Below are 21,106 nucleotides of genomic sequence, written 5' to 3' on the forward strand. Positions count from 1 at the left end.
TGATAGTTGTAATGTGATCTGTGTAGGTCTAGGCCTGATGATGCTCCGACAGGAGCGAAACACGTGTAGCTTTTAAGCTTTTTTAAGAAATTATATGGATTTGATGAGACCGTGACTTTGTGTCCTTACCTTTGTTTTTGTTTTCGTTTGGTCTCTTAGAGAAAAATGGATGATTGAACACAATTGCACTTAAAATAAAATTAAAGCTGTTTACCAAGATTTAATATAATATATAAATAAATAAAAAATGTTATTAAAATTTGAAAAAAATAATGATAATAAAAGTTTCAAACACCATTTACTTAGCACCCATAATACGAAACGTTATTTAAACAGCTATAAGTTAAACAAAATGGCAAAAAAAAGCAACATAGTTTTGATTAAGCATACACAAAAAAATGCATATCAGTACATTCTTCTCCTGAAGTTTCCTTTATTTGCTTCCTTAGGTCTTCCTCGAGAGTAAAGTCTGCTTTTCTCCATTCATTAAAACTTCAGTCCTCGTCCTTTGAATTCCCCTTGGTCTTGTATTTCTCGTCATTTTATTTATCTTGCGATGTTCAGCATGAGCATGGTGGTATTCTTTACTCTTGACATTTTGAATGATTAGCACGATCAAAGAAAATAATCGTAAACTACTTATTAAAATTACTTAAATAAAACTTCGTTAGTATAATTATCTTTGGCACGATAGAAAAGATTTATTAGGTGAATAGTTTAATAGTTGATTTGGGTTACCTGTTCCTTTAATCGAAGAAATAAATACAATGACTTGATAGTACCTGAAAGGGTTAAAATTTATTTATAAAAATATTTTTCCGCTTTGATGGTAGTACCTGTAGTGAGCTGTAATATATATGTTAATCCTTTATAATGGAAATAAAATAAAATTATTAAATCCTATATTTGAGTTTTGTAGCTCTTGTTAATAATATGATGTATATTGTAATTTTATGACTCTCAAGAATGTGTAAGGAGAAATTGTGGTTATATGGAAATCCAAATAAATATTATATACTATCCATATATATATATATACTATCCATATATATATATATATATATATAAATTTAAATTTACACCTAAATACATATATATATATATATATATATATATATATATATATATATATATATATATATATATATATATATATATATATATATATATATATATATATATATATATATATATATATATATATATATATATATATATATATATATATATATATATATATATATATATATATATATATATATATATATATATATGTATTTAGGTGTAAATTTAAATTCTAGTTTTTAATTTAGTAATTAATTGTGATTTTAATATTTAACTGCCTATCTAAGCGGTATTGATGCGTCCTGTGAGCCTACTGTACCAAATATCAACTTCGCAAAAAACCAAAAAACCCCAATGCTAAAAATCAACTTAAAAAATCGGTTTGCTGATTTAAATTTCTAATATAGGACGCAACTTTTGAAAAGCATTAACAGGTATGGTAAATATTAATTAAAAAAAAGAATCTCTTTCCTACTTTTACGGTTAAAAATACAATATAAAATTCTTTTATTTTGAGAAAAGTTATCCTTAGGCAACCAATCATGTTTTCAGTTGATCTAGGAAGGTCCTTTATAACATTATTTTCAGCATTTTTTAAAAAGTTTTTCCGACAAAACATTCAAATACATGCCTATATCTGAGATGCATTAGAAATGGAATGTTTTTCATTTAAAACATTTACAAGTATTTTACCACCCTGTAGTGACACAACCCTGTATATGTTATAAAAAAACACCATGTATATGCTGATATCTTTAATAATTTATTATTCTTTAATCTTCCATGTAAGCTATTTTAAATATTAAAATCGCAATTATTAATCCGTAAAACTACAATTTATATATTTTTTTACCGATATGAAATTTGTTATTATTAAAAATATTTTTTTGGTGTAATACAGGCAAATTTTTTCTGGGAAATTTCAATATCTTGCATAAAATTATTTCTCATAACTAACAAGAGCAATAAAACCGAAAAATAGGATTATTTAGGTTAATAATTGAATAACCGACTCTCACGAGATGTGTCATGAAGGGAGAATAATAGTTTGTTCTATAAATTTTAATCCTCTGAGGTACTTGATAGTATTCAGTATACTTATCAAGTACCTAAGTTGTTAAATTTACCTCTTCGATTAAAGGAACAGGTAACTTAAATCAAGTATAAAACCACTCATCTTCTGACAAAATCAATCATTTACACTTCAAGCTTCCTGTCGTGTGAACCATTCAAAATGTCAAGAGTTAAAAATACCACCAGGAAATATTTAAAAGTACAGGGAGAGAAATTTAAAGTTAGTGTCGTGAAATCTAATGGAAGGATTTATTGGGCATGTATCAAAAACCAGTGTCCGGCCAGATTAGAAACGGATGGAAACTTGGAAATTCTTGAATTTTTGCGTTATCACCGTCATGCTGAACATCTTAAGAAAAATAAAATGATAGCGAAAAGTAGAAGATCAAGAGGAATCAAAAGGAAGAAGATTGCATTTTTGAAGAATGTAGAGAAGGAGGCCATCAAAACTCTTTTTACGTTAGAGGCGGAAGCGGAAATAGAAAAAGACCTAAGGAAGGCTGTATTACGTTTGAATTTTTTCAAATCATTACTAGACAAAAAGAAATTTTTATAAAATTTGTATGTATGTAAATAAATTATAATTGTTATATATTATTAGAGTATATTTCTTTATAACGATAAAACAAACATGGTAACTTACCTCTCGCAAGGAGACTTAAAGTTATTTGCATTATTTATTACTGATAGTAACTCCTGAAAATGTTAAGTGCCTTTCAGCTTCTGCCGCTATGAATCTTCATAAAAAGGTAAAAAATCAAACCAAAATATGTTTTAAAGTAAATATTTTAGAACTAACGAAGCATGCCCAATACAATTACACTTAAAAGAGAATAAGATACGGTTACTAAGAATTAAAAAGAATTTATAAAATAAATAAAATATAGGCACCTGAAAATGTAATAATTTTTTTTTGACACATCAAAAAAGAATGCATGTTACATGCAGGGCGTGAGTGCATTTTTTCCTAAATAATCTTGCCTTTCATAATGCCTTATGCCAGCAGGCAAATGGTCTATGGTTTAAATGTCCACTGAACACAATTGATCCACGCACCGGGAAGTTCTGTGCATGGGTGTGCAGTGACATTTTAAATGTGACAAAAGCAGTGGCGGATCCATAAAAAAAAATTTGAGGGGGGAAATCACAGCTTATAAAAATTAAAATACGTCTTTTATTATCATGTATTTATAATTTTAATTATGTTCCTTACTTTTCTATCTTTTTTCTTCCTTTTGCTAAAACGCCTTTTCTTTGTTTGCATTTGTTAGACATTTTATGTTGTTTAACCTCTATGTTTTTTATTAATTGTATTGTCTATAGCTTAAAATTTGTCTAAAAGTATTTATCTGTATAAATTCGTTTTTCGTTTTAGAGTTTTGTTGGAATCGGACATGATGAAATATAGAAATGTCTTTTCTTATTAGTGGTGCTAATTTCTTATGGTGGTACCATGATCACGTTTTACAAAAATAGGTAAACATATTTTAAACTGATGGGGCTTTGTCCACAGCAAATCCTATTACTTCTAATCAAATTAAATATTGATTTGTCTGCTACTAAAATGACTGTTACTATGTTAGTTAGTATAGGCAGTTACTATGATTTAAATAAAAAAATGCCAAGACGATCTAGAAATGCAATATGCAAGGTTATTCAGTGCAACAGTAGAAAACATTTGAGTATAGGAACCCATGTTCGGAAAAGTGTCACTACTGCACTACGGCCCTAAGACGCGGTAAAATTTAGAAGGACAGTTCATCGCCCAAATAGGATTTAACGCATGTAATTTTTGCCTTTTGTGCATGATATCACAATAATTTTTGTAGATGTCTTTCTCCAACCTGAATGCACCGATTTAATCGCACATGATTTCGCGCACATAACTTATGACTAAAATTTAATACTCGTTTTGAATGATTTCAATTAAGTCTTGTTCTGTTTCTATACTTGAGTTTCGTAGATCAAAGACTGGAAAAAATCTAGCGAAGTTAAATCAGGTGACCTAAGAAACTGCTCCACCTCTGGCAATCCTCGCAAGCCAAATCCTCACGTACTTAATAATCAACAATGGCTGCCCATACGTTGACAGACTGTTGTTTTCTAAGAAAAATTGCATGGGGATTTCCTTCGTCCCGCAAACATGGCTATTCCTACTATTAAAAATACCGTTTCTTGTGAAAGAGGCTTCATCGGTTCATAAAATATAGCGACAAAATTGAAAAAAAATGTTGCTATATTTTATGAACTTGAAAAAGTTGACAAAATTGAACTCTATACGGGATAATAATCGGCTGCAGACAATCCTTAAACTTTCTGAAAGTGGTAAGGATAAAGTTGTTGTTCGATATGGAATGCAACTACAAAAACAACCTCTGTTATCGTTTTTAAAGATAACAACATACAGACGTCGGTAAATTGTTTAAAATCATCAGCTATAAAATTTTTAAACATTAGCAGTGACATTGACATTTTGAGCAATTGTTGTGATGATATTATGTACTAAAGGTGAAAATTAAATACATTAAATACATAGTGACACTTTTCCGGATATAGGTCCCTGTACTCAAATGTTGGCATTGAATAACCCCTAGAAGTTTGATCCCATAGTTCAGAAACATCCTGTATATTTTTGCCTATTTCTTTATTATGTCTAAATAATAACGATAGAAAAAAGGCAAGAACGAAATAATTTTTTTTAATTCAAGCCATTAAAATCCTGAATATCTTGAATATGACAAAGTAAATATGGTAAAAGTAAGTATGTGTAAGGGATCACGTTATTATAATCTAGAAAATATATGTTTTGCCTCAGACTCAAGATTGAATGAAAAGTATAGTGATGAACTTTCCTTTTCAAGTGGCACTTTCCGCACGCAGGATGGCAAAAACAAATTTCCTGTACTAATTAATATTTTAAATGCTTAAAACTCTCAATAAATTACTGGAAAATGTATCCAGCGATGATCTTCTAGTGTTTATCATTGAGCTGGTCATAGAATACCCTAATGTATTTAGTTATTTATAAAATTTTTAATATTGGCAAGATAATTGGCCTTTACTAATTTAATTATTTTCGCATAATGGTGCTGCGCATAAATAATTAATAGGGTATACCTTACAATCAAATAAAATAACAATATTATAATTAAAACGTAAAGATATGTGGTAAAACTAAATAAAACAATGGAACCAAAATTTTTTTACTGATAATAATTTTTTATGCGTCTAAAAAAATTAATTAAAATTAGTAATAAAAGTTTAAGATTAATAAAAAGTTGCGCAACTCTTTTACTTATTACATTATAGTAATTAGTTTAAAAATTCGTTATTTAAAAAAAGTATAATTTTCTGAAGGTAATACGGCTATATTGATCAGCCACTTTTAATTATTAATGATACATTTTAGCATATATTAATTTAATTGCTATCCACAAATTTTTAATAAGTGAAAGGCAAAGGATCGATTTAAGTTATTATGTTTTTAATCAGCTGTATTTTCAAATGCTTCAACAACAATCAACATCAAAAACTATAACAATTTTATTCAATTTTCCTTAACGGTCGCCGATATCTCCGAACCATTGAACGGATGATATCGTTTCTAGTGAACCGGAGTCAAAGGCTATCAAAATGTCACCCGATAACGTATTTACAAAGCCAGTGAAACAGTACATATTTCACGGTTTTTGTCATCTTTAAGGCTCACTTACTTTCAATGATCTATGCCATTTCTGTTTTATATTTTATTGTATTGTTTTAAATTTCGAGCCGCATTATACACGCTACACTTAACACCATCACGCCAAATAGTTGTAGATTTATTATTTAAAGTTACGGCTGTTTAGTTTTGGGTATTTGTATATGATTATGGTTATGAGGTGTTTACTTCGAAGAAGCGATTTTTAGTTCCGCTTAATGTTTTATTTTACATTTAATTAAAAAAAAAACTATGAACAAGATACAGTATTTTTCTATATTATTTCTCTAAATATTAAAGTTACATTTCCAGAGTTAAAATGAACTAAAAACGTATAACAGTTATATCTTATACAGGTCCGCATACCCCTGTACCGCAAGGCATGGGCCAGTAATTTTTTTTTTGTGGACGATTTTCCAAATAAATGGAATTTGACGATATATTTCAGAAAAAATGAGTACTACGCGAAAGGAAAACATGCGTGAAAAAGTTCAAGTTTTAGTTTTTTCTGAGGCCATTTTTCCAATTCTTACATTTTGTTTCTATTACAAAATTATTGCATTCCGATATAGTTTTTGAGAAAGGAATAGTTTCATTTAGTAGTGCGATAATGAATATTCTCGCACTCGTTTTAGAATGAGTACCTGTGGCACCATCTAAAAGTCATGTCCTTAAATATCTATTACGGTAACTGGATCTGAAACGGTGAAGCATTTAAACAAATGTGTCCCGTTTTCATTTTTACGCCATGGCACCATCTAACAGCCGTATTTTAAAACTTGTATCAAGGTATCTGTAAGTGAAAGGGTAAACTATTCAAACAAATATGGAAAAAGATGAAAAAAAATAAATTGATTGTTGTATAAAAAGTAAAGCCTATAACTTGTGTGGAATTTAAAATTCTCCTGTTCACTTATTAGCAAAATGTACTATAATAATATAGTATCATAATATACTATTATGATTCTTCGAGGTATATAAAGTTTATCTATTTAATGCAGTGAGCACAGTAAATCTGACATTATTTTGATATTTAATTTCTAATTTGTCAAATTTATCAGGGACATCAAGGACAGGGACAAAATATTTTGTTTGTATTTTTTAACAGTTTTGTATGTACTAGTGCTTAAAGTAAAAATGTTTTATGCACTAATATATAAATATAAAATATTATTATAAGATGATGACAAATCTCTGACGATTGCTACTTTCATACAAGAACATCGGAAAAGATACCTAAACTATGCATTGTTTTAAAGAAAATTAAAACAACTTTAAAAATACCAAGCAAAAATTAAATATTATCTGTAGGTACTAAGTACCAAACCGACTTATTTTGTAGAAAAGTTAAAATCGTTGGTACAAGCCACCTTAAAGTTAATGTGACAAAAATATATAATTGGCATATGTATAAGTATGGCCTAAAAATTTGTCATTTCTCTAATTTATAAAATCCTAAAGAAAAACTTTTCAATTCAAACAATTATCAATGTTCACTATAATTGCAATAAGATTCATGATATATTTATAATATAGCAAAGCCGTGATTTTTTCATTTATTTCCTATAATCATTTCAATTTCATAACTCAAAACTATAATCATAACTCTTTATTTACAACTTATACTTTTTTTATTTTACTTTACAACGGGTTTTCAAAAAAATTTGCCTGTGAAATAAACCTAAAAATACCCGATTTTCTACAAATTGAAAAAATAAAACACACTTAGTTTAGGTTTACGTAAATTTACTTATTATTGCATATTCGTTCCAATCACTGCTTATGCTCGGACTAAGCGACCATAAAAATTCAACTTTAGATTTACAAATTATTATATTTGAGTATTTATTTTTAGAAAGGTTTTGGCAAATATTGGTACTAAAAAACATAAAAAATAAATAACTAAAAAATATTAAAATTTAGAGAATAAAAGTCCTAATAATTTTATATACAGGGTTCGCCATTAAAACTCCCCAGAACTTGGTCAATATTAATAGGTAATTTTGCGCACGTGGTACTACATTACAGATATACAGAATCCGGCAAAATGATCTCCCACATTTTGATTTTTAATAAAAACGTCAACGTAAATGCTATTTATATTTTATTTTTATTAACTAAAAATATATGGTATGCCATTTTGTTTTTATTAAGTTTTGAAAATTACAGAGTCCAAGTGGCGACCATTTCTTTCGACACACATTCGAAGCTGATTTTTGAAAGTTTCCATTACTCGAGCAGTAATTTGAGGCGATATTCCTGTAATTTCGTGGCGTATTGCTGCTTTCAATTCATCAATGGTTCGGGGATGATGTTGAAAACCTTCTCTTTCAGGTAGCCCCAAAGGAAAAAGTCGCATGGGGCAAGATCGGGTGAACGCGCAGGCCATCCAACGTCTCCACGTAACAAGATTACGCGTCCTGGACACATTTCCCTTAACAGGTCCATTGTCCTTCTTGCCGTATGAGCTGTAGCCCCATCCTGTTGAAACCACACTTCCGGATATTCAAGTTCCCTAAGTTTTGGTTCCAAAAAATTACGTAGCATGTCGACATATCGATCAGCAGTAACCGTTACCCCTCCTTCTTCAAAAAAAATAGGGACCCCAAACACCAAAAGAACCAATAGCACACCAAACGGTAACACGTTGGCTGTGAGGTGGCCTTTCATGGAGCTGCCGTGGATTTTCTGGTGCCCAGTAGCGAAAATTCTGCTTGTTCACACAGCCAGACAAATGGAAATGAGCCTCGTCACTCGTTATTAAAAGCGCATTTTGTGGGACGTTCTGAAGAATATCATTGGAACATTCTCGGCGATTTTCCCAGTCCCGTTCACAAGTTCTTGCACGATCATCATTTTGTATGGGTGGAAATTCTTCTCACAGAACGATCTGACAAACGCAAAAAATTTCTTTGTGTCGTAATCACAGATTCGTTACTTTTGAAAAATGTTTCGATAACGAAGGCACGATGCTCGCCCGTCCAGTCCACGGCGATAACAGAAATGGCAAGGCGCGCGCAGCCAACCGACTACGCTAAGCTGGCTCCCTCTTTACTGATTCGGGCTCAGTGGCGGCGCAAAATGTGGGAGATCATTTTGCCGGACCCTGTATAAAAAAACTATTATTGAATAATTAGGATAAAATTATTCAATTTAATGAATAATAATTATATTTAGGATTGTAGTATAAAATACATAAAAAAGATAATTAAAAAAATCATTCTAAAGTGTCTCAAACAATTAAAATTGTTTGTATCGACCACCAGTATTAGAAACCATCTACTCGAATATACGAATTTGTAATTTTAATATAAAAAAAAAATTCGGATAATGTAAAGTTGCATAAAACCTATGTTTTTTCTTAAGGGATTTTACTCCATATTTTCCAATATTTTCGAGAATAGTAATGCTGTTGTGTCTTTTGTCTGGTGAAATATGTGGAAATAAAGAGGCTTGATTTTTATGCAAGAAAAGGTATTCAGGATCGTTCTACGATTCATGGAATGTATACTACAGTTATACGATATATCAACTCAACTAAAAGGTATTTTTAAGCAAACAATGGAAAAACGAATACAGCTAGATGATATTATTAATCCGAATTATTAAAATTGCGGTCATAGGTTTTTGCCGACAAACCTCACTATTAAAATAAAATAAATGAACAGAAATTTACGACTGGCCAAGGACAGGTTGCTGTCTTGTTGCACAAAATGCACTTCGTTCATAGCAGAGAATCCATATTGTTCATAGGACTGTAGTCTTGATGATTTTCATGATTTATTCATTTTATTTGCCAATAGATCTATGAGCATACATTTTTAAAACGAAGATGTAAACCTCCACCAAATGTCCATACCTTTTTTATATTTTTGAAAGAAAACTCGAGAATTTTTCATAGTTTTGTTAAGTTTGTAAGAAAAAGATTTAAGGATTAAAAAATAGTTATTCTTTGCCTGTCTCCACAACCTTATCTCATTCCGTTGGTCTATTTTTGTTTGCCTTGTGATGTGAAACGTGTGCCCTCGTCTAATATTTTATGTTCTTAAAAGATGAGAACGATGTTTTTTAGAGTATTGAGTAGTGGCTCAATGCAGTTGAATCGAAAAAAAAATTACTATTTTAAATGTTATTTAATGTTTAAAATTGTAGGAAGATGTTTGCGTTTTATGTCGTTTTTTATTCAGAAAAAGTGTATTACTTATGAAACCATTCTCTTAAGTTCTTTATCCAGAACATCCGGCGTCTGCCAATGCTCCGCTTTCCAGAAATCTTTCTTCTCTGGACAATCCGTTGGAGAAATGTGTATTTCTGTTCTCTTATTATATGGCCCAGATATTGAAACTTTCTTTATGGTGTTAATGATTTCACACTCCTTCTACATCCGGTTCAGTACTTCGGCTTTAGTCGCTTTTTATTAAAGAAAAATAAAATTTACAGACCTTCCAATTGAATAGAATATTATACTAGTAAAGTATTGTAAGCTAAAAATGTAAAAATGTAGCAAACACAAAAGTTCTATAAATTACTTCGGTTATAAAAAACGCGACACGAATCCGTTTTTTTGCGCTATGACCTCAAAAATTACCGTTGCTGTCTATTATTCTTTATATACTAATCCAATTTTGACATTTTCCAAACCTATGTTGCAGTTTTCCCAACATCGCCGTGTCATGTTAGTAACTACGCTTAGTAAGCGGTGTGTAAAATATATGGCAAGTTTACTTTTAACCAAAGTTTTTAAGGCATGTATATTTTGTATTAGCCAAATTATAAGTCAAAGGAAGGCCAAAAATAAAATAACTGTCGGCCCACAGTTAGTGGGTACAGAATAGTGTTTTGCAGTAAAAAGCCAAAAATATATAAACACCGATAGGAACAGTGTATTAATTAAGTCGATTTAATTTAATGATAATTAAATGTTTTTTTAATTATTTATTAGATTTTTATTATATTAAAAAGCTACATACCCGGTTTTTAAAATGTGCAATAACTATTGTGGCTAAGTGGCTTATAATCTAACGATCTAAAATATTTTTAAATCTATGAAGCGTTCGCGCTTACAACAAAAAGTAAGTAATTACTTCCTTGTTATTTTCTAATATTGTGATATTCAATGCGCTAATTTGCGACCAACTAACTTACATTTTTACTTTAAAATGCCCTAGTAACTAAAATATTAGATCCCTATATAATATAATACTGACTTGTTTATATCTTTATAATAAATGATATCTTTAAATGAATTAAGAAAAAAGTATTGTTTCGCTAGTTCTTAAACGTACCACAGCACTCGCGTCCATTTATATGCTAGTTCTCAACCATTCTTTTCATGTCGAGTAGCTAGCGGGGTATAAGAGAAAATCATAATAAAAATAGGTACTAAAACATAAACAACAATTTATTTAAAAAGATATATGAAAAATATAACCGACATTCTTCGCATTTATCGTCTCGAACTACAAGAATATACAGTGCGAACGTAAAGGTTGGAATAAATTCATTTAAAATTCAGGGGTATGTTCAAAAAAAAAACGCTCGGACATGTTGATTTTTATTTTTAACTGCGGGTTTTCTTACTATAATTTTATGTATACAGGGTGGCCCAAAAATAAGTTACGGTCATCAACGTAATTTTTTTAAATGTAAACACCTATTTTTTATTTTAGATTTAGGTTCTACATCAAATTCTAAGTACATTTCATGTACCATGTCCTATACCTAAACTCGACCGTTGACGATTGAACACAATAAAAGGCTATTTTTGGAAGAGTTATTTATATCAAGCAACCTATCAGTTATTGTTTGGTTATTTACATTTGTGGTTGGTGTTTTTGATTGTTAACTTGTCACAATTTGTTGACATCAAATAATTTTGAGTGAATTTAGTTTGATTTAGATGCCTAAGCAAAGTTTTGCTTGTATTAAGTTTATCAAAAGATAAAATTAAAATTTCAAAAAATGGTACGTCTTAGTGAGCGAGAGCGAATAAAGATTTTGATGATGATTGGTTATGGAAACAGGATGCGCACTCAGATGGAAGTCTGTGAAATTTATCATGCCAAGTATCCTGATAGGCCACGTATATCTCAAAGTACTGTCAGTAAAATAGAACAGAAATATCGGGATTTGGGTCATGTCAGGGATAATTATACGAAAGGTCGGTCAAGTATATCAGAAGAGAAGCAACTAAATGTTTTGCTGGCAGTTGAAGAAGATTGCCATAAAACGTCTCGCAATATTGCGTTAGAAAATCAGATATCCCAGACATCCGTCGTTAAGTATTTAGGTATAAATAAATGGCACCCTTACAAAGTTCAATTGGTTCATGAACTAAATGAAGATGACCCAGATAGGCGTTTAGAATTTTGTGGGAGACTTATGGACTTGTGCCATGCTAATCCACAATTTTCAAAAAAAATTGTATTTTCTGATGAGGCAACGTTTTGTCTTCATGGTAGTGTAAACCGGCAAAACTGCCGATATTGGGCTACTGAAAATCCGCACTGGATGATGGAGTGCCACAGCCAAGTCCCTCAAAAAGTAAATGTTTGGGCGGGGGTGATTGAAAACAGGGTTATAGGGCCCTTTTTCTTTGAAGGATACTTGAATGGTGAGAGGTATTTAGAGTTTTTAGAAAATGACTTGGTTCCATGCCTTGCCACTTTATACCCCGATCCAAAAGACCCGGATATATTAGATAATTCCTTATGGTATCAGCAAGATGGAGCTCCAGCCCATTACACTCGTCCCGTGCGCCAGTACCTGGATACCGTTTTCCCTGGATGTTGGATTGGTCGGAGGGGTGCAATTGAATGGCCGGCCAGATCGCCGGATCTGACTCCTTTAGATTTTTTTTTGTGAGGGTATCTTAAGTCCAAAGTTTATGTTAATCGGCCAAACAACATTGAAGACTTAAAAATTAGAAAAACGGAAGAAATAAGATTGATAGAACCTTCTGTTATCGATAACGTTTTACAAGAATTTCAGCATCGACTGGGATATTGCCAAGAGGTTCGTGGCAGCCAGTTTCAACACTTAATAAATTAATTAAAATATTTTTATGTATTCTTGCTTGATATAAAATAAGCCTTTTATTGTGTTCAATCGTCAACGGTCGAGTTTAGGTATAGGACATGGTACATGAAATGTACTTAGAATTTGATGTAGAACCTAAATCTAAAATAAAAAATAGGTGTTTACATTTTAAAAAATTACGTTGATGACCGTAACTTATTTTTGGGCCACCCTGTATACATAAAATTATAGTAAGAAAACCCGCAGTTAAAAATAAAAATCGACATGTCCGAGCGTTTTTTTTTTGAACATACCCCTGAATTTTAAATGAATTTATTCCAACCTTTACGTTCGCACTGTATACAAAGTATGAATATATTTCACAAGTTTTTTGTAATAGCATTTTTCGCAATAGTTACATCCTATACTTTTTTCTATTATCGTGGTCCGTTCTTGTCAAGTTCTTCGAAGCATGTTGCCACGGTATTTTACTTATCTTTTCTGTCAAGTTTTCAGGGTTTGCACAATTATTTTTCTGCCATTTTTTCTTTATTGGCTTTTGTTTTAATTTTTTTTGCTATTTGTCATTTTCTTTCTCTTCATAAAATTTTTGCCACTAACTAGTAATCATCTTGCAAATCAGGATTTTTTGAGACCGAGGATTCATTCTAGGTTCATAAGGTGTAACTGTAGGTTGAGTAGAGCAGTGAGAATCGTTTAAACCATTGTCTATCTATAGTATTTGGATCATCAGGATTTTTTTTCTTTTTGAAGACTCTTGATCTCATTATATCCTACTTAATTTCATAGGATTCCAAATCTTCTTTAATTGAATGGATTACTTTTCTTGCCGATCGGAAATGTTACTCGCCTGATTACCTGTGCTTTGTCGATAGAGCTTCGGCATCATCCTTGACACATTTTTTCTATTCAACCTAATCTAAAAACAAAGGAAATAAGATTTTCGAAAACCATTTTTTATATTAACTTAAAATTCTTTAACATTGTATGTCAATTTAAAAAATACCTAAAAATATTGCAAAAATTTCCTTTTGTTACTGTTAAGTTGATTTTTTTTGTTTTTTTTTCTCAATCGGATTTCATGGGTTTAAACAAACTTACTATCAGCCCTTTGTAGCATGTGGGATGTGTTTAGGAGTAGTGCATACAACAAAACTTGATTTTTCCCGTACCATTTACTCAAAGACGATGGTTAAGTGCGATTTGTGCTCATTAACAGAAATATCAGTGGCTTAACAAGATTTTTTATAATGTTTGTTGAATTTATAGTATAGTGAGACAAGTTTCTTTAGAAGAGCGCTTAACAAATTACAGATAGAGCTAATGATTGCCAACATTCGTACAGGATAAGACACTTAAAGAAGAAGAAGAAGAAGAAGTTAAGTTTTTCTTTTTGTTCCCAAGCTTAATATTATAAAGATTGTAGTCTCTAGGTCCCAGAACTTTTTATGACTGGTGACATAGACAAAATCCTGAATCTTCACAGTTAAAGATCCTAGTAGGATCATTAAGTATGTCCATGAGATCATTTCAGTTAAGTATTCTTGTGAATCTAAATTTTTTTTTTCAGTGACATCGGCCTTAGCCTTATTAACGCTTTAGGCTTCTATTAGAGATATTTCTGGATTTCTTCTTAAGAATCTGAAATACCAGCTTTGCCCTGGTATGTTATCTTTAAATACTGCTTTAATGGATATCTTGGCAATCATTGTTTCTGAATATGTTTTTGTATTGGAAATATGAGTTTAGCAATATTGACAACCCAGTTCTTAATACGTTTTTCCCTGCTTGAGTTAGAAACGAAGGAGGTTCAGGTTTTCGGAAGTTCCTTAGGTCTTTTTCCTGATAGTCTTTTAGCCTTTAAGATCTTTTTGCGAGTATTTAAACATCTTTCTTTTTAAGGAATTCTTTTTTACCTAAATGCGAGTACAGTTTTTCTTATTACGAGCTGCAAAAATATAAAATATTGATGATCAGCATAAAAACAAAAGCCGTTGCAACAAGCATCTTAGATACTCCCTAAAGTACCATTGGTTGATATCTACATACATATATTTCTTAAAGCAAAGCAAGTATGGAAAAGCAAAACGTCTATTATACATTACATTACATTCGGTCTATTGGTCTACTTCATCGTCTCTTCAACATACTATTTACCCAAACGACCCGATTTGCCTTGCATTGTGCGAGGCATTATCTTCGGTTAAGGAATTGAACGCTTTGGAATCTCATACTTTCGACAAAAATTTACGGTCGGAACGAAAATATAATGAAATACTAATTTTGTTTAAAATGTAAGTACTTACTTGCCATTTTCTACCCCAGCATGCCTTTCCTATTTTACGGAAATTGGCTAAATAATGTTAATACTCTTTCGGGATAATGTAAACGTATTCTTGATGTCAATCCTTTTCTTATCCTATAGGTGCTCAATATATTGTTGATGCAACAGTGATGAAAGCATGTATTAGAAAGAAATTGGAATGATTTTGGCGCGAAATATGTCAATGTTTTCCTACTATTTATATTAATTAAAATTTACCCTACTTATTCAGCATAGTCTAATATTTATCGCAGATAGGCATGAACTGTCAAGTCAGCCAAACGTTATACCAAATTCGATCCAGAAAATTAAAAACCATTTGGCAACAGAGCAGGTCGTATGATGTCTTATTCCTTTCGGGATCCATTTGTACAGACAGGATTTATAGTCGCCAAGAACGACCTCTAATTTCTTTTAATTAGTTTACATGTGCATTACGTCGCCCCTTGTAAAGAAGTTCAATAAATTACGACGGTCGACTTGCAGTCGTGATTGCATTAGCGGGGCTTTTTTGAAAAATTTAATTAAAATCCTTGTAAATTGGGTAACCTATTTTTAAAAGCGCCAACTAATGAGCTCTGGACGGGAAAACACGTGTTTTCGCATTTGTGAAATCATAAATCTGCTTTCGCTTAGGTTTTTGATGGGTCGTGTGGCTATTTGTTTTCCTCATTACACTCAGAAATTTATAATAAACGCTTTAATAGAATTTTTCCCTTAAGTCTTTTTTTCTTTTTGATACGTGTAAATTAATGCAGCCTGTTTTATAGCCCGGCATCATATGAAAAGCATTCTGCTTTCGTATTGGTCTGAAATTTCAAAAGTTAATTATAAATCGCGCAGTGCTGTGCAGTAAAATATTAATTATTCCTCCGAGAAAGTAATACTATAAGCAAGTACGGCTTATTCCTGAGAAGTCATAAACATTAGACACGCCGCAATAAAGGCCTTTAATACGTGCAGAAACCAGAGAGGAAAGCGAGAAGCGGCGGCGGCGTACCCCAAAATGAAATAATCACTTTTGCGCGATTAGTGTTGCGTGGCCGCTAAGAAAATTATGTGCCACGCCAAACGAACAAATTACCATCGCGGCGACGAAAAAATTGACCGCAAATACTTTGCTTTAATTAGTCGTCCAGGCTATTTTCATGTGATTCTAGCATACCAATCTGATTTAGAAATATGACTTTGCTAGAAAAAATTTTCGCTATAGATTGCAAAAGAAGACAAGAAGTAGTAGAGCAAGAACTAAGATTAAAAAGGTTCCAATTCCTCCATGCAATATTAAAAAATTAGTTCGAATCTATTTATTACATTTTCAATCTTGAGCTATTTGTCTACATTTTGCCATAATTTGCTCCCGAAGATTTAGAACGAAGACACTTGCTTCGTACTAAAAACTTAACTCAACTCCTCAAATGCACCCAACGAAAGTTAACTGACTTAATGAAGTATCTCGACCCTCATAGTGCGGTGGTGCATATTGTTAAAAATAAATGTAATTTTCATTCCAATTAACGTCATTTTCTATTATTTTGGTTTTCTATAATTTGGGGCTCTATTGTATTTTCTAACATGTCTAAGTACATCTCGCCCGCCCAGTTTCCAGGAATAAAAAAAGGTCCTACAAAATGATTACCGAAAATGCCGGCCCACGCATTTATTTTTTCAGGATATTGCGAGTCTTCTTCTCCCTCTTTCGCAGCCATTTCCTTTCACTCCTGAATATTCATACCTATATAGGTATCCTTAGTTTATCCCCGCTCAATATTTTAATTCAAATAATATAGTTACCTCCATCAAAGTCAGACGCTTACTAAGGTCGTACTGAAAAACAACCACGTAGCAGGTGAGTAGCAGAGCGCACGAATAAACTGCGTGCGAGTTGCCATATTTTGACTGTAAGCGAATCGATTCCTCAACCTGTATATCAAATATTTTTTATATACTTAGAACTCTGTATAAATAAAAATAAAACGAGACTTTGATGCTTTGTATAAGAAACATAATAATAATAATAATAATAATAATAATAATAATAATAATAATAATAATAAAGTATTTTTATTTCAATCCAAAAAAAACAAATACATACATACATACATAGTTAATATAGTTAATAAAGCTATATCGATATGTAATCAAATTAATTCTGCTCTGCGTAGTGAAATAAAATGTTACCAAAAGCTAGCAGTCTAATAATTGTAGGTTTAGTTCAGGAAGCGAAAACATCGTCCATAAATCTGGCATCAGCAAATAAAAAATGATAAAATGCCCATCCCTAGATTTCAAGAAGAAGTGATCAAAGGTTTATAAAAATTGTGAAGACATCCCTGCTCTAGAAAACAATCAAGAACCAGGCCACATTCTAACATGATTCTAATTTGAAATAGTAGTAAAGAGCATTATCAAATGTTTTTCTCGGCACAAAAAGAGTAAAATTACAATCATAAAAATCACTTTTCTGTATAATAGTCCCTAAGGCTCTGCTTACAAAATGTCGCATGAGCGTTATGTGAATTATCCCACATTAGATCTCATAGATCACATGATGGGGCTTAATGTGTCCATGGTCACGTGTTAAGAATAATAATAATTAGCATTTTATTCTTGATTTTATAATAAGATCAATTATTCTTCCCAAAAGCAGAGTTGTTATGTTATTGGTTGAAATCGAACAGATTCAAAAGAAATAATAATACTCTTTTTATCAATTTTCGTGGAGCCCTAATTAAAAAAATAAAAACTATAATATTTTTGGAGAAATTGAACGTTTCTTAAAATATATCTACATATTTACATTACTTTTTTTACATATACATAGGTACAATATAAATAAATTATTCCCTACATCACAGTTTCTGGCTCACGGGAAATTGCGATTTTGTCTGCAGCATCAAATTCTCTGGATATTTACTTGTGCTTTGCATCCTTCACTTTTGATAGGTCGCTACGATGGTTTTTTTTACTCTTTTTCGTAGTAGTTGCAGATCTCGTTCTTTCGTAGTTCGCGATCTTCCTTCGTGGCCGCCTCTTTTTCATCTCATCTTGCATGGCATGAGTAGCCAAACAAAAATTGACAAAAAACTCCGCCTGACTCATATCCTCAGGTTTAGTTGGTAAGAATTGAAAAGGCTGGTACTGCAAGTTCGAAGGGATCGGACGAAGTTTGGCCGATTTTGGCTTATGAGATCTACTAGTTGAAACTTTGCTGGTTTTCATCTTTTTGGCTATTTTCGATCGACACATTTTTTTTAAATAGATGTTGTTTCGACTGATAAACGAACTTGAATAAATAATGTAAAAATTATCTTTCCTATTTATATCCCTGGGGGTGGTTGACCTCGTGAGCCAATAGAAATCCAAACTCTTGCGCTTACCTGCAATGGGTAAATTTAATCCAACAGGTAATCCAATTTATGCAGCTTTATTAACCTTTCTGTGGTCTTAAAATACTTTTTTATACCTGCGTGCAAAAATTATTCTTAAGCTTACATAAGATCGATTATACTAGATACAGGTGGATAGTGCGGTGAAATAGTAGGTGGAAGATGAAATTATTATATTTTTGGATTAATTTTTGCACGTAAATTAAGAAAATTCTTAAAATCTGGAAAATTAATTGAAACCCTACGTGAAACTTGATGAACTCCATGAGCACTGTATTCAAAATTCGTAGTAGGGACATGCGTTTTTACATGTACATTTATTATTGATGCTTAAAGAGTAACATTTTCGGCTTATGATATTAAAATATATTAATATAACAAACAGGTAATACAGATCACTTTATACTTTAAAGCCATTGCAATTTTGATCTATTAGTAGATTCTATATTCGTTTTTTATATAGTTATTAGAAAATCTCTTAGTTTTTCTAAATGTGAGTTTTATTAAAGAGTGTGTATGCTTCTAACTCTTCTAACTCTAAAATGCTACGTATACTAAACAAATGGTTAATCTCTAAATGTAGCCATTTTTGCTTAGCAAGACTGAAAGGCGTTTGCCAGATTTTAGAAACCAAACATCTGCATTAATTATTCTAATTTTAGTAAGTGAAGCCACCTTAATAGCCTTATGATTGGAACCTTTGGTGTGATACTTAAATCTTAAGTTGGTTAGTGGTAAAACTGTTTTATTACTTAAGTGCCATACCAAAGGCTCTAACCATAGGAAAACTTTTAATGTAAATGAAAAATTTATACATGGTAGCGGTCATACCCACATTAATATTTCTTACATATTTGAATTATTTATTTTATTACACGTTAAAATACTTATGTATGCTTGTTTTAATAATGTTCTTACTTACTTCAGTATAAAAATATTTATTACATTAATAATAATAATTAAAAATCCTTTTTAATAATATGAATGTAACTATATTATTAAAATTTTTTAAGGATCGTATTCTTCTTAATTAGCATAAGATATTTTTAAAATTAAGGATGAGGCATGTGCCGCAAGAGACATACGCCAATGCAAGAAATTTTCCATTAATAAAAAAAGGTTGTCACATAAATAACTATAACTAGTCCGAGGGAGGTTTTCCAATTTACGTAAAATAACATTTTTTCATGTCTGCTTAGCAATTTCGTAAATTTAATCTATTAAGCCAGGAATATATAAATAGTAGTGCAACCGTGGTTAAGATATTAATCAAAATTTCATATATATATAACAGCACGCGGGCCAAAAAAACATTCGCGACGATTTGAACGCGCCATCCGAAAAATTGCGGCATAAATCATCCGATTGCCCAACACATTTGATATTTTAAATATAATAAATATCTAGGTGCACCAAAGTAGAACGTCGAAAATTACAATATCTTACGGTTTGATTAAGTTATGGCCGCGCCATTTGGCACCTAGAAAGCGTAGCCGCATCAACGGCATCAGACAGATGTTTTTGCGAAATTGACATGGCAACCGTCCATGGTCCACTTGAGAGTCTTTGAGTCTTTTGACGACGACGACGGCCAGTCGTCATCACAATATGCTGCGCCACGACTAACAATGGTGGCCACAGTCAGTTGGGAATCATTGGTCATTAAATTGTTTCATCTTGATGAGACTGAATGCCGGCCTTTCATCCTCTAAGTAACGGTCATTAGATCTGTTTTTCATTTCGCGATCTTTTAATTAATTTTCATGTTTGTCGCGCGGATATTAATTTCAAAATAAATAGTAAAAATAAGATAAATTATGATGAGTGCGATACATTTATCAGATAGGCTTAATTAAGTATATAACCAGCTGTATTAGCACTGTTAAATTCATTTAACTGAAGTGTGTACTTTTTATATTATAAAACTACTAACTAAAACACCTTTATGTGTTATGTTTAGGTTGTTATGAGGAAAAGTAGCTAATAAAAACCATAACTATGAATTTTTTAATATTTCCTTGGAGGGTTATTCTGCTTTCATTGAAAAATGCCTATCTTTCACGGTCTTAGAGGGCTCCCATATTGAATCACTTTTATTTGTAATTTGTAATAATATCATCAGACTGCCTTTTAAAAATTAAATCTAAGCTGGACTGTATGAGGCTCGAGGATGGTATTGACAACTTATTACAGTATTTTGTTGAGATCCAAACAGCATCATACGTCCTGGGTATGTAATTTTGATGTCATATTTATGTCCATACGTCCATTGTTATAAAAAAACGTATTTAGTACGTACTGTTGGATACGTAGTTCGTACGTACATTAGGTACGTCTCGAGGACGTACATATGTAGATGTACATATAAATACTTAGAAAATGTTTTAGCTCTTGTGTAGTATACAAGAATAAAAAAACATAGATTTTTGTTAATACACAAAACTATATGACAGGAAAGATTTTTTTTTCAAATATAAGTATTTTTACATACTTCTAATTTTATTTCTAATATTTCTA

General features: G+C 31.4%; 1 protein-coding gene across 1 annotated transcript in view; it reads left to right on the top strand.

The window, feature by feature from the left end:
• LOC126735367 (paired box pox-meso protein) overlaps positions 1-21,106 on the top strand; it is a 49,759-nt gene that overhangs the window by 8,600 nt on the left and 20,053 nt on the right. The gene's annotated exons all lie outside the window — the stretch shown is intronic.

This window comes from Anthonomus grandis, chromosome 4 (assembly GCF_022605725.1).
Source record: "Anthonomus grandis grandis chromosome 4, icAntGran1.3, whole genome shotgun sequence".
Classification (NCBI taxonomy): domain Eukaryota; kingdom Metazoa; phylum Arthropoda; class Insecta; order Coleoptera; family Curculionidae; genus Anthonomus; species Anthonomus grandis.